Here is an 11,776-nt window from a genome sequence, read left to right as displayed (position 1 = left end):
AGTAGAAATGTCACCTGTTTTATGACTCTGGAATGAAGGCACGTCCTTTGCGGTGGGACGAGAAGAGACTCCTGGCACCTATAAGAGAAGTAATAGCCTTGACCACACGGGTGACCGTGACTCCTGGACTCGTTTGGGATACAGAACAGACTGAGACACGTGAGCTGAGGGAGTGAGACTGCTGGGGGCGGGTGGATGGAAACTACATCCAGTCTCAGCCTTCAGTGGAAGCTTGTGAAATGAAGTAGGAAGTGACAAGGCCAGAGAGGAAGAGGACAGGGAGGGAAGATAGAAACCACAAGGAAGCAGAGCTCAAGCTCAGCCAGAGTGACGTCGTCCTGGCAAAGATCATCTGGAAGGATCTTTCCAGAAAGAGTGCAATGTAGTTCCCAGAGCAACTTATTTCCCAGTATTTAAGGGGTTCTAAGCTAGACGTGTTCTATCCTAGCCTGGGCTGTGAGATTTGTCTGTGTGTGTGATGGGGACACCATCAGAGATTGTACTCCAGCAAGGCTGGAAGACACTGAGCCAGTGAGGGGTGCAAGAGCGCCCTACGTGTCTCTGATGTTCACCCCTGAAGAGAGAGGAAGAGAAAAGGAGAGAGGAAGGAAAAGAGAGGTGGAAGGCAGAACAAGCTCAAACAGGACTGGAGGAACTATGTTCACTAAGGACTCTTGGTACTTAGGTTGTCAAAGTCCGAAGTCTGGAAGAAGAAATGGCTTCCTTATTTTCCCTTAACTATCAACATTTTTTTAAAAAACCTTTTATTTATTTAAGAGAGAGAGAATGGGCACTCCAGGGCCTCTTCCCACTGCAAACAAACTCCAGACTCATTTACCACTTTGGTCATCTGCCTTTAAGTGGCTCCGGGGAATCAAATGTGGGCTGGAAGGCTTTGCAAGCAAGTGTCTTTAACTTGTGACGCATCTCCCCCGCCCAACTTTCAACATGTTTATAATCAGAAACCAACTCTGGGTAAACACAGAATGAAGTGCCTGAAATGTTATGAGCTCACAGAAATTCCAGGAGGTCTGCAGCAGTGGCTGGAGGAGGGGTCAGAAACAGAGACGCCAGGTAGCCTAAGGCCACCACCCTAAACTTGCCAGTGAGGATGTGGCTGTCAAATTTTTTGCGTCAACTGCTGGTCTCAGTCCTGGTTACTGCTGTAGTTCCTACTGCTTTGGGCCAGCAAAAAAAAAAAAAAAAAAAAAAAAAAAAAAAAATTGGGGCTGGTGTGTCTGACTATCTAAGCCTAGATTTTATATTTGCACTGTAGCTGCAAGGAGGCTGGAAAGAGGGACGAGGGGGGATACAGGGACACTTTAAAAAAAATGTATTCATTTGAGAGAAAGTGAGAAAGAGGAAGACAGAGAGAGAATGGGCACACTAGGGCTTCCAGCCACTGCAGACAAACTCCAGACGCATGCGCCACCTTGTGCATCTGGCTTTTGTGGGTTCTGGGGAATTGCACCTGGGTCTTTAGGCTTTGCAGGCAAATGCCTTAACTGCTAAGCCATCTCTCCAGCCCCTGCTTTGACTTCTTTTTTTTAAAAAATTATTTATTTATTTATTTGAGAGTGACAGACAGAGAGAGGAAGACAGATAGAGGGAGAGAGAGAGAATGGGTGCACCAGGGCTTCCAGCCTCTGCAAACGAACTCCAGACGCGTGCGCCCCCTTGTGCATCTGGCTAACGTGGGACCTGGGGAACCGAGCCTCGAACCGGGGTCCTTAGGCTTCACAGGCAAGCGCTTAACCGCTAAGCCATCTCTCCAGCCCTGCTTTGACTTCTTTAAAGGAAAGTGTAGAGATGAATTGGCTTGCAATTGTCCACCAGTTTCTCATTCAGAGCACAGTATTTTCCTGGAGGCAACTCACACTGCTTTGGCAATCTGAGACATTGTTCTGGGAGCACCAGAGACCTGAATTTTTTAAATAACAATTAACTAAAGCAACAATAAAATATTTATAATGTTAAAATGCTTCAATAATATATTTTATAAAAAAAATAAAGTAATTCACAAATAAAATTTTAAAAATGCTTGCTCTGAAAAGAAAAATTAACATTAAGCCAACAGATTGACTCAGAATGAACTTCCTGGAACATGTTGTTTTAAGATGAGTCAGTCTGTCATGTATTTACACCCTGATGTGCAAAAGGAAAAGAGAATAAGGGAAAGTTCTAAAACTATCATTTCTTATTTGTCTATTTACATGTTTATTTTTGCTTTTTAAAAATATTTTAGTTATATATTTATTACTTGAGAGAGAGAAACAGATGAGGGGGTGGTACTCCAGAGCTTCTAGCCACATACTGGGGAATCAAACTCTGTCCTTGGCTTTGCAGGCAAGTGTCTTAACCATTAAGCCATCTCTCCAGCTCTATTTTTGTTTTCTTTTTTGAGGTAGGGTCTCATTCTGCCCCCAGATGGCTTGGAATGCACTCTGTAGCACAGGCTGGCTGGGACCCACCTTGATTTTCCTACCTTAGTTTTCTGAGTGGTGGGATAAAGGCCTGTGCCACCACACCCAGCTTAAGACTGTCATTTCTAACAAAGCAAACAGCTTATTATTGGTTTTTCGGGAGTTATAAATCTCTATTTTCAAACAGTGACAGCTGATTTTTAGAATTCATGATTTAGAGATTAAAAGCTGCATTTTTCAGGGACTATGTTAAATTTAGAAAACCAGAGATCTCAGAAAAAAACTTTTTGTCTGACAGTCTCACAAGGAAATTTTCTGAGTACGAAACTAAACATAAAAATGGACTTTATGGGGCTAGAGAGATGGCTCAGAGGTTAAAGGCACTTGCTTGCAAAGCCTGATGGCCTGGGCTTGATTCCCCAGTACCCATGTAAAGCAAGATGCACAAAATGGTGCATGCATCTGGAGTTTGCTTGCAGTGGATAGAGGCTCTGGCAAACTCATTCATTTTTTCTCTCTCCCCCTATCTCTGTGCTTGTAAATAAGTGGAAAAAAAATTAAGCCAGGCGTGGTGGCACACACCTTTAATCCCAGCTCTTGGGAGGCAGAGGTAGGAGGATCACCATGAGTTTGAGGCCAACCTGAGACTACATAGTGAATTCCAGGTCAGCCTGGGCCAGAGTGAGACCCTACCTCGAAAAAACAAACAAACAAACAAAAATTTAAAAGGGATTTAATTTTGTAAATATTTCAGCCTCAAAATTTATGAAAACTTGAAAGTAAATGTTCTTCTGTAACACAGGTAATAGTAGCTCTTTTTTTTGTTGTTGTTATAATTAGCAGGACTTGCTTTGTCCAGCCATAGACTACTATTTAGAAGAACTGAGCCAGAAAGTTCAGGGCTTAAGTAAATCTATGACTTTAACAATAATAACCGTGGGGCCAGGAAGAACGCTCATCAGTTAAAGGAGACTGCTAAGCCAAGTTTGATCTTCCTCAGTGCCCACATAAAGTCAGGTGCAAAGTGGCACACCTGCCTATAATCCCACCATGCCTAGGGCAATGGGAAGTGGGGCCAGGAGAACCTGGAAGCTTGAAAGCAGCAGCGGCAAGAGAACCTGTCTCAAAAGACCTGGGGTCTGGAGAGATGGCTAAGCAGTTAAGGTGCTTGCCTGCAAAGCCAAAGGACCTCAGTTCAATTCCCCAGGACCCACGTGAGCCAGAGGCACAATATGATGCATGCATCTGGAATTTGTTTGCAGTGGCTGAAGACCCTGCCACAACCCCCCCGACTCTCTCTCCCTCCCTCCCTCCCTCCCTCCCTCTCTCTCTCTCTCTCTCTCTCTCTCTCTCTCTCTGCCTGTGTCTTTCTCTCTCTCTGTCTCAAATAAATAAGAAACACCCCATGGTTGTCAGCTAACCTCTATATGCACATGTAAGCATGTGCCCCCCCAAAACACAGGCAAATAATAAAAATAGGGGGGAAATTAAATAATACTAAGTGCTCTGAAGCTAGAGTATTCTGCTTTCAGATAATAGATGTTGTTATGACGTTAATGAATCCCCCTTCCCCATATTTAGAGGTTTGATCCCTAGGGTAATAGTATTGGGAGGTGTGGTGGTCCTTTAAGTGGAAGGCCCTTAGGTCATCAGGGATGTGCAGGGAACCCTGGTTTCCTGTCTGCTTTGGTTTAAGATCATGACTTATTTTTATTTATTCCTATCATGATGTGCCACCAGCCAATGTTGCCTGCCTTTCAGGTCTTTGGATGTGGACTTCAAAACACCAAAATTGTGTGTCAAATAACCTTTTTCTTTCTCTCTCCCTCCCTCCCTCCCTCCCTCTTTCTTTCTTTCTTTCTTTCTTTCTTTCTTTCTTTCTTTCTTTCTTTCTTTCTTTCTTTCTTTCTTTCTTCCCTTCCTTCCTTCCCCCTCCCCACCCCCAGGGGTTTTCTGAGGTAAGGTCTCATTCAAGCGCAGGCTGATATAGAACTCACTCTATAGCTCCAGGCTGGCCTTGAACTTTGCCTCCCAGGGGCTGGAATTAAAGGTATGTACCACCATACCCAGCTTCTACCTATTTATTTATTTATTTGAGAGAGTCAGAGACAGACAGACAGACAGAGAGAATGGACACACCAGGGCCTCCAGCCACTGCAAATTAACCCCAGACGCATGCGCCACCTTGTGCATCTGGTTTACGTGGGTCCTGGGGAATTGAACCTGGGTCCTTTGGCTTTGCAGACAAATGCCTTAAACTGCTAAGCCATCCCTCCAGCCCCTTCCTTTTTTTTAAACCCATTTTTCTTTATAAATTAGTTGTCTCAGATATGTTATCATACTAATATAATGCTAATATAAACTTTCTTTTCATGAAGCAACTTATATAGGCTGACCTGAGGTGGGGGGAAAGGAGAGAGAGAGAGAGATTGATTTTCATTTAGCATCTCTTTGCCTTTTGCTCAAGACCTGGAATTCATCTCTCCCTCCCTGTCCCTCTCTCTCTCTTCAGCATATATGTGTAATGTCTGAGTCATCCACGTTATATTCTTGGGTTGGCTGTAGTTCTCTCCCGATGTCAATTTTACTGTTAATGGTCTGGCCCCTTCTATCTGGGGAGGTTGTCATGAATCAAATTGTTATGAGTGGCGCACACCTTTTGGCAGGTTCACTGTTCTTAGGTGTAGATCCATAAACATAGTCACTGGGTCCGTGCTTGGCATGCATTTAGGTTTTTTTTTTTTTTTTTTTTTAAATATTTTTATTTATTTTTTAAGTATTTTATTATTTATTTATTTATTTGACAGAGAAAGAGGGAGAGAGAGACAGACAGACAGACAGAATGGGCACACCAGGGCCTCCGGCCACTGCAAATGAACTCCAGACGCATGTGCCCCCTTGTGCATCTGGCTAATGTAGGTCCTGGGGAATTGAACTTGGGTCCTTTGGCTTTGCAGGCAAACACCTTAACTGCTAAGCCATTCCTCCAGCCTTGCATTTAGGTTTTAGCAGTCATTACAAATGGCATACAAAATTCCTGCTCCCTCATCAGCAATCTGTGAACATTCCACTTGCTCCAGATCTGTCTCTTTCTTCCTTCCTTCCTTCCTTCCTTTCTTCTTTCTTTTTATTGCATGAGGATGTGCATGTGGCACGCATGAGTGCATGTGTGCGTGCGTTTGTGTTGCAGGTGTGTGAACACGCTTGTGGAGGGCAGAAGCCAACGTTGGATGTCTTCCTCAATCTCTCTACTGCTGGGATTACAGGTGTGCACCACTGAACCTGGCATTTGTGGGGGTTCCAGGGACCCAAACTTGGGCCCTATACTTACACAGCAAGCACTTTACCTACTGAGTCAGCTCCCCATTCCCGGTGCTTCCACAAGTTACCAACACTTGACATTGCCAGTCTTAATTCTTAGTCCTTCTGTTGTGCACTGATTGGAGTCGGAGTCCATTGTGGTTTTAGGTTGAATTTCCATAGTTGGTATTGAGCACATTTTTATATGCCTACTGGCCATTTGAGGTGTGTGTGTGTGTGTGTGTGTGTGTGTGTGTGTGTGTGTGATGAACTGCCTGCTATGGTTTGATGTCCCCAGCAAAACCCATGTTGAAATTTATCCCCATTGTGACATACCAAAAGTCCAGACCAAGCCAGGTGTGGTGGCGCACGCCTTTAATCCCAGCACTCAGAAGGCAGAGGTAGGAGGATCGCTCTGAGTTCGAGGCTACCCTGGGACTACATAGTGAATTCCAGGTCAGTCTGGGCTACAGCGCGACCCTACTTCACACACACAAAAAAAGATTTTTTTAAAAAAAGGGCTGGAGAGATGGCTTAGTGGTTAAGGCGTTTGCCTGCAAAGCCAAAGGACCTTGGTTCTATTCCCCAGGACCCACATAAGCCAGATATACAAGGTGGCACATGCATCTGGAGTTCATTTGCAGTGGCTGAAGGCCCTGGAGTGCCCATTCTCTCTCTCCTCCTCTCTCTCAAATAAATAAATAAAATAAAGTAAAATAAAAAGTCCAGGCCAGGGGCTGGAGGGATGGCTTAGTGGTTAAGGTGCTTGCCTGAAAAGTCAAAGGACCCAGGTTTGATTCCCCAGGACCCACATAAGCCAGATGCATGGGGTGGCACATGTGTCTGGAGTTCATTTACAGCGGCTGGAGGCCCTGGTGCACCCATTCCCTTTCCCTCTCTCTTTCTCTCTTTCTCTCTTTCCCTCTTTCTCTCTAACAAATAAATAAATAGAACTAAAATATTTTAGAAGTTGAGACCAGGTCAGATCCTTAAGAGCTGGTTAAGTCATGAGAAGCTCTGCTCTCATGAATATACTAATAGCTTAATGGAGTCATGCGTGGGCCAATCATAAAAGTCTCTTTGGCCCTTTCTCTTGGATGTACACCCTCCTCTTGAGCTGTCCTGGGTCACCTCAGCACTGTACAGAGTTCCCACCAACAATAAGGCCTTCCATAGAGGCCTCATGACTATCTTTCAGAGAAGAATCTAGAATGATCGAGGGAGTAGCTAATCCTCTGGAGAGACGGTAGGTGGGCTGTTAAATCCTGACAAGTTGCTCCTGAAGCAGCTGGGGGTCAGGGGCTACCTGGCACAGGGCACGAGCAACTGACCTCACTGTTGTGGCCCATCTCCATGGCAGAGGCAAACATTAGGGCACTCCCGTGACAGGAGGTTTCATAAGGAGTACAGGGGTGGAGGACAGGCTACCTGGCCTTGTGGATGAACCCTGTGGGCTGCCATGAGTCCCCGAAGGCCAGTGTCTCAGTCAACAGGATCCCCAGGTTCCAGGAAACCCTAAAACAAGCCACAACAAGCAACTTGTCAGCCGTTGTTGGTACACATTGGTGTGCTGGATATTTAAGACTCCCTTTTATCTAAAAGGGTAAAGGAGTTAAGCAAACAATCATGCGGCATTGCAAGTATGCTCTGCTTTCCAGACCCCTTAAAGGAAGCACAATCACAACAAGCACTGTGACAAAAGGTGCCTTGTTAACTCTCAGAAACTAAGGCGACTATTTTTAAATCCTTTATTTTATCACTTAGTCTTAAGGGGAGCTTTTGTTGTTGTTTTTTTTTTTTTGAGGCAAGCCCAACAAGCTGTCCTTTTTCTTTCTTTTATACGAGAGAGCGAAAGCCGCAACAGAATTGGTGCGCCGGGCCCTCTGGCTACTGCAATCAAACTCTTATATGCATGCGCCCCCTGTGGGCATGCGCAGCCTTGCACCTGTGTCACTGTGTGTCTGGCTTACGTGGACTTGAAGGATTGAACATGAGTCCTCAGGCTTTGCAGGCTAGTGCCTTAACCACTGAGCCATCTCTGAAGCCCTACATATTTGTTTCTTTTCTTTTTTTAACCAAAGAATCACAGCAGGTACCAGCCGACAAGAGACAAAGGACAGGTGGATAGGTCAGTTTGTAGCCGGGGTGGTGATAGGAGAGACAAATACTGGGGAGAGGCACGTGTGGTTAGGACTGCATCACTTGCTCCTAGCAGAGGCTACTTGCCCTGAGGACAGTTGTTCTCACCTGTACAACATCAGCAGCAGCCAAGGTCCCCCAAAGGCTGACCGTGCTGTTTAAATATTCATAAGACCCAGGTCTTTAACCTCTTCCAACGTCTTCAGACAGTCCCACTATGTATCTTAGGCTGAGCACCAGTTGCCTTTGGAATGCAACTTGGTTCCACTACAGTTTGATGCCTCTAGGAGCTGGGGGGGGGGGTTTCTATTGGGCCAGTGAGGGGGACTGATGTCAGTCTTCTGCAAGAGGATGAGCAGCATGTGAGAAACCCAGTGTTGGTTAGCACATTTTTATTTTTATTTATTTATTTATTTGAGAGAAAGAGAGAGAGAGAGAGAGAGAATTGGCGCACCAGGGCCTCAGCCAGTTCAAAGCAACCCCAGCCACTTGCGCCACCTAGTGGGCATGTGCAACCTTGCGCTTGCCTCACCTGTGTGTCTGGCTTATGTGAGATCTGGAAAGTCAAATATGGGTCCTCAGGCTTAGCAGGCAAGCGCCTTAACCACTAAGCCATTGCTCCAGTCTACAACACTTTAAAAAATATATTTTTTTAATTTATTTGAGAGCAACAGACACAGAGAGAAAGACAGATAGAGGAAGAGAGAGAGGATGGGCGCACCAGGGCTTCCAGCCTCTGCAAACGAACTCCAGACGCGTGCGACCCCTTGTGCATCTGGCTAACGTGGGACCTGGGGAACCGAGCCTTGAACCGGGGTCCTTAGGCTTCACAGGCAAGCACTTAACCGCTAAGCCATCTCTCCAGCCCACTTTAAAAAATATTTTATTTATTTATTTGAAAGACAGAAAGAGATAGAGAGAGAGAGAGAGAGAGAGAAAATGGGCACACCAGGGCCTTCAGCCACTGCACACAAACTCCAAATGCTTTGCACCACCTTGTGCATCTTGCGTACGTGGATACTGAGCAATTGAACCTGGGTCCTTAAGCTTTGCAGGCAAGTGCCTTAACTGCTAAGCCATCTCTTCATCCCAGCACACAACACTTTAAGTTGTCTCTTGAAGGCATGGTTGAGGGAAGATCACACAGGAAGCAGGTTCACCACACCGGCCCTTGGGGCAGAGGTAGCATTAGCGTTGGTCTTCGCTATTTCTCTGGGGCCAGTCTGGTCTCCAGCAGAGAATACACTCCATAAATGTGTGTTGAAGAATTAATGATTTTACTGGAAATTACCTTTAAAACTGTATGAGAAAAATGGTGGAGTGATCAGCTGACCACCAAAAGGGTAGGTATGATGCCTTGCACAAACAGATTCTGGGGGATGTAATTATATCCTACTAGACATGCAAACACTCAAGGTGCTTCCTAGGCTCATAATGCAATGCATGTGAATCTGTCCCTTTGGAGAATAATTGACATTTGGAATCTGCTAAATGGGCAATATGTTTCAACTTAAGCACAAAAAATGTGGCCACACGTGATGGTGCCTGTCTTCAATCCCAGCACTTGGTAGACAGAGGTAGGAGGATGATCATTATAAGTTCAGCTTGATACTACATAGTGAGACCCTACCCCAGGAAACCAAAAAAAAAAAAAAAAAAAAAAGAACAAAAAAATGTGATGCAAACAGGTTGTGCTGTGGCCTGCGCAGCTATCTTTACATATCTGGGGGGGATTGGATGCAGAACCCCTTACAGATACCCAACTCCGCAGATGATCAGGTCCCTTTGTATAAATAGGTAAGTATTTATGCACACCTTCCATATTCTTGCTCATCTTTAGATTACTCATAAAAGCTCCTATAACAAAAGGTTTTTCTTTCTTTTTTTTTTTTTTTTCCAGGTAGGGTCTTACTCCAGCCCAGGTTGAGCTGGAATTCACTATGGAGTCTCAGGGTGGCCTCGAACTCACGGCAATCCTCCTATCTCTGCCTCCCGAGTGCTGGGATTAAAGGCGTGCACCACCACGCCTGGCAACAAAAGGTTATTTAACCCATTGCTATACTATATTGTGTAAGGAATAATGGGAAGGCAAGAATATGTGCATGTCCAGCCTAAATGGAGTTGTTAATTTCTATATATTTCAGTGCTTGGTTGACTGTGGTTTCAGAACCTGCAAACACAGAGGACCAGCTCCGCCCAATTCCTTGGGAACTCAGCTGGCAGTGCATCTGCAACCATCTGTTCCCAGTGTCCCAGTTATATTTCTGGTCCCAAGTTCAATCTGAAAGGCCATAAAATCACCAATAGCGAAACATTCCTTTCTCCTAGTCACTGGCACAGTAGTAACAGGCGGATCACGTCCCTGTCCGCAGTTGGTATCTCATATAACAGGAAGGGTTTTACTACCTGCCGCAGACAAGCTGTACTCAAGACAGAATTCCCTTTGAACTTCACATTAACCAAATAATATTTACATAGTTCTCTTTGTAAATGATTGCACTTCCTAAACGCATACCTAAAAGAGCTTTAATCTTTTTCATATCTTTCTTTTTCTTTTTTTTTTTTTTTGAGAGAGAAAAAAAATGGGCACACCAGGACCTCTAGCCTCTGCAAACAAACTCCAGATGCCTGTGCCACCATGTGCATCTGGCTTACGTGGGTACTGGGGAATTGAATCTGGGTCCTTAGGCTTTGCAGGCAAATAAATGCCTTCACCACTCTCTCCAGCTCTCTTTTTCATATCTTGATTGTAATTTTTTTTTTGCAGTGGTCAGGATTGAATCTAGTGCCTCGTGTGTGCTAGGCAAGTACTCTACATCCAAGTTATAAACCTAGTTCTCTCTCTCTTGCTTTTTATTTTGAGACAGTGTCTCACTAAGTTGTCTAGGCTGGCCTTGAACTCACTATATAGCCCAAGAAGGACTTATGCTTGCAATCCTCCTGTCCCAGCCTCCAGAGTAGCTGGGATGACAGGCCTACACCACCAGACAGACCTGGATAGTTTTACTTGTTTGTTGTTGTTTATTTTTTCTAGGTAGGGTCTCACTCTAGCCCAGGCTGACCTGGAATTCACTATGTACTATCAGGATGGCCTCTAACTCATGGCGATCCTTCTACCCCAGCCTCTCAAAGTGCTGGGATTAAAGGTGTGTGACCCACACCCAGCTATTTTTACTTTTTGCTCTCATATCAATATATAAATATTTTAAAATTTTCTAACCAGGGCTGGAGAGATGGCTTAGCAGTTAAGTGCTTGCCTGTGAAGCCAAAGGACCCCGGTTCGAGGCTCGATTCCCCAGGACCCACATTAGCCAGATGCACAAGGGGGTGTACGCATCTGAAGTTCGTTTGCAGTGGCTGGAGACCCTGGCATGCCCATTCTCTCTCTATCTGCCTCTTTCTCTCTCTGTCTGTCACTCTCAAATAAATAAATAAAAATAAACAAAAAAAATATTTCTAACCAGGTGTGGTGGCACACGCCTTTAATCTTAGCACTTGGGAGGCAGAGGTAGGAGGATCACTGTGAGTTTGAGGCCAGCCTGAGACTCCATAGTGAATTCCAGGTCAGCCTGGGCTAGAGTTAGACCCTACATCAAAAAAGATTAATAATTTTTAAATTAATTTATTTATTAGAGAGGAAGAGAGAGAAGGAGAGAGAATGGGCATGCCAGGGCCTCTAGCCAGTGCCAACAAACTCCAGACATATGTACCACCATGTGTATCTGGCTTATGTAGGTTCTGGGGAATCAAACCTGGGTCCTTAGGTTTTGCAGGGACCTTAACCACTAAGCCATCTCTCCAGCCCCCTCAAAATATTTTAAGCAATAAAAATGTAGGATTAAGGAAAAGATTAAGACATCAAAAATAAAAGAGAGACTGATTGAGATGGGGAGGGGGTATGATGGAGAGTGGAG

The sequence above is a fragment of the Jaculus jaculus genome, chromosome 14 (genome assembly GCF_020740685.1).
Source record: "Jaculus jaculus isolate mJacJac1 chromosome 14, mJacJac1.mat.Y.cur, whole genome shotgun sequence".
Taxonomy (NCBI): domain Eukaryota; kingdom Metazoa; phylum Chordata; class Mammalia; order Rodentia; family Dipodidae; genus Jaculus; species Jaculus jaculus.
Note: the sequence above shows the minus strand (reverse complement) of the source record.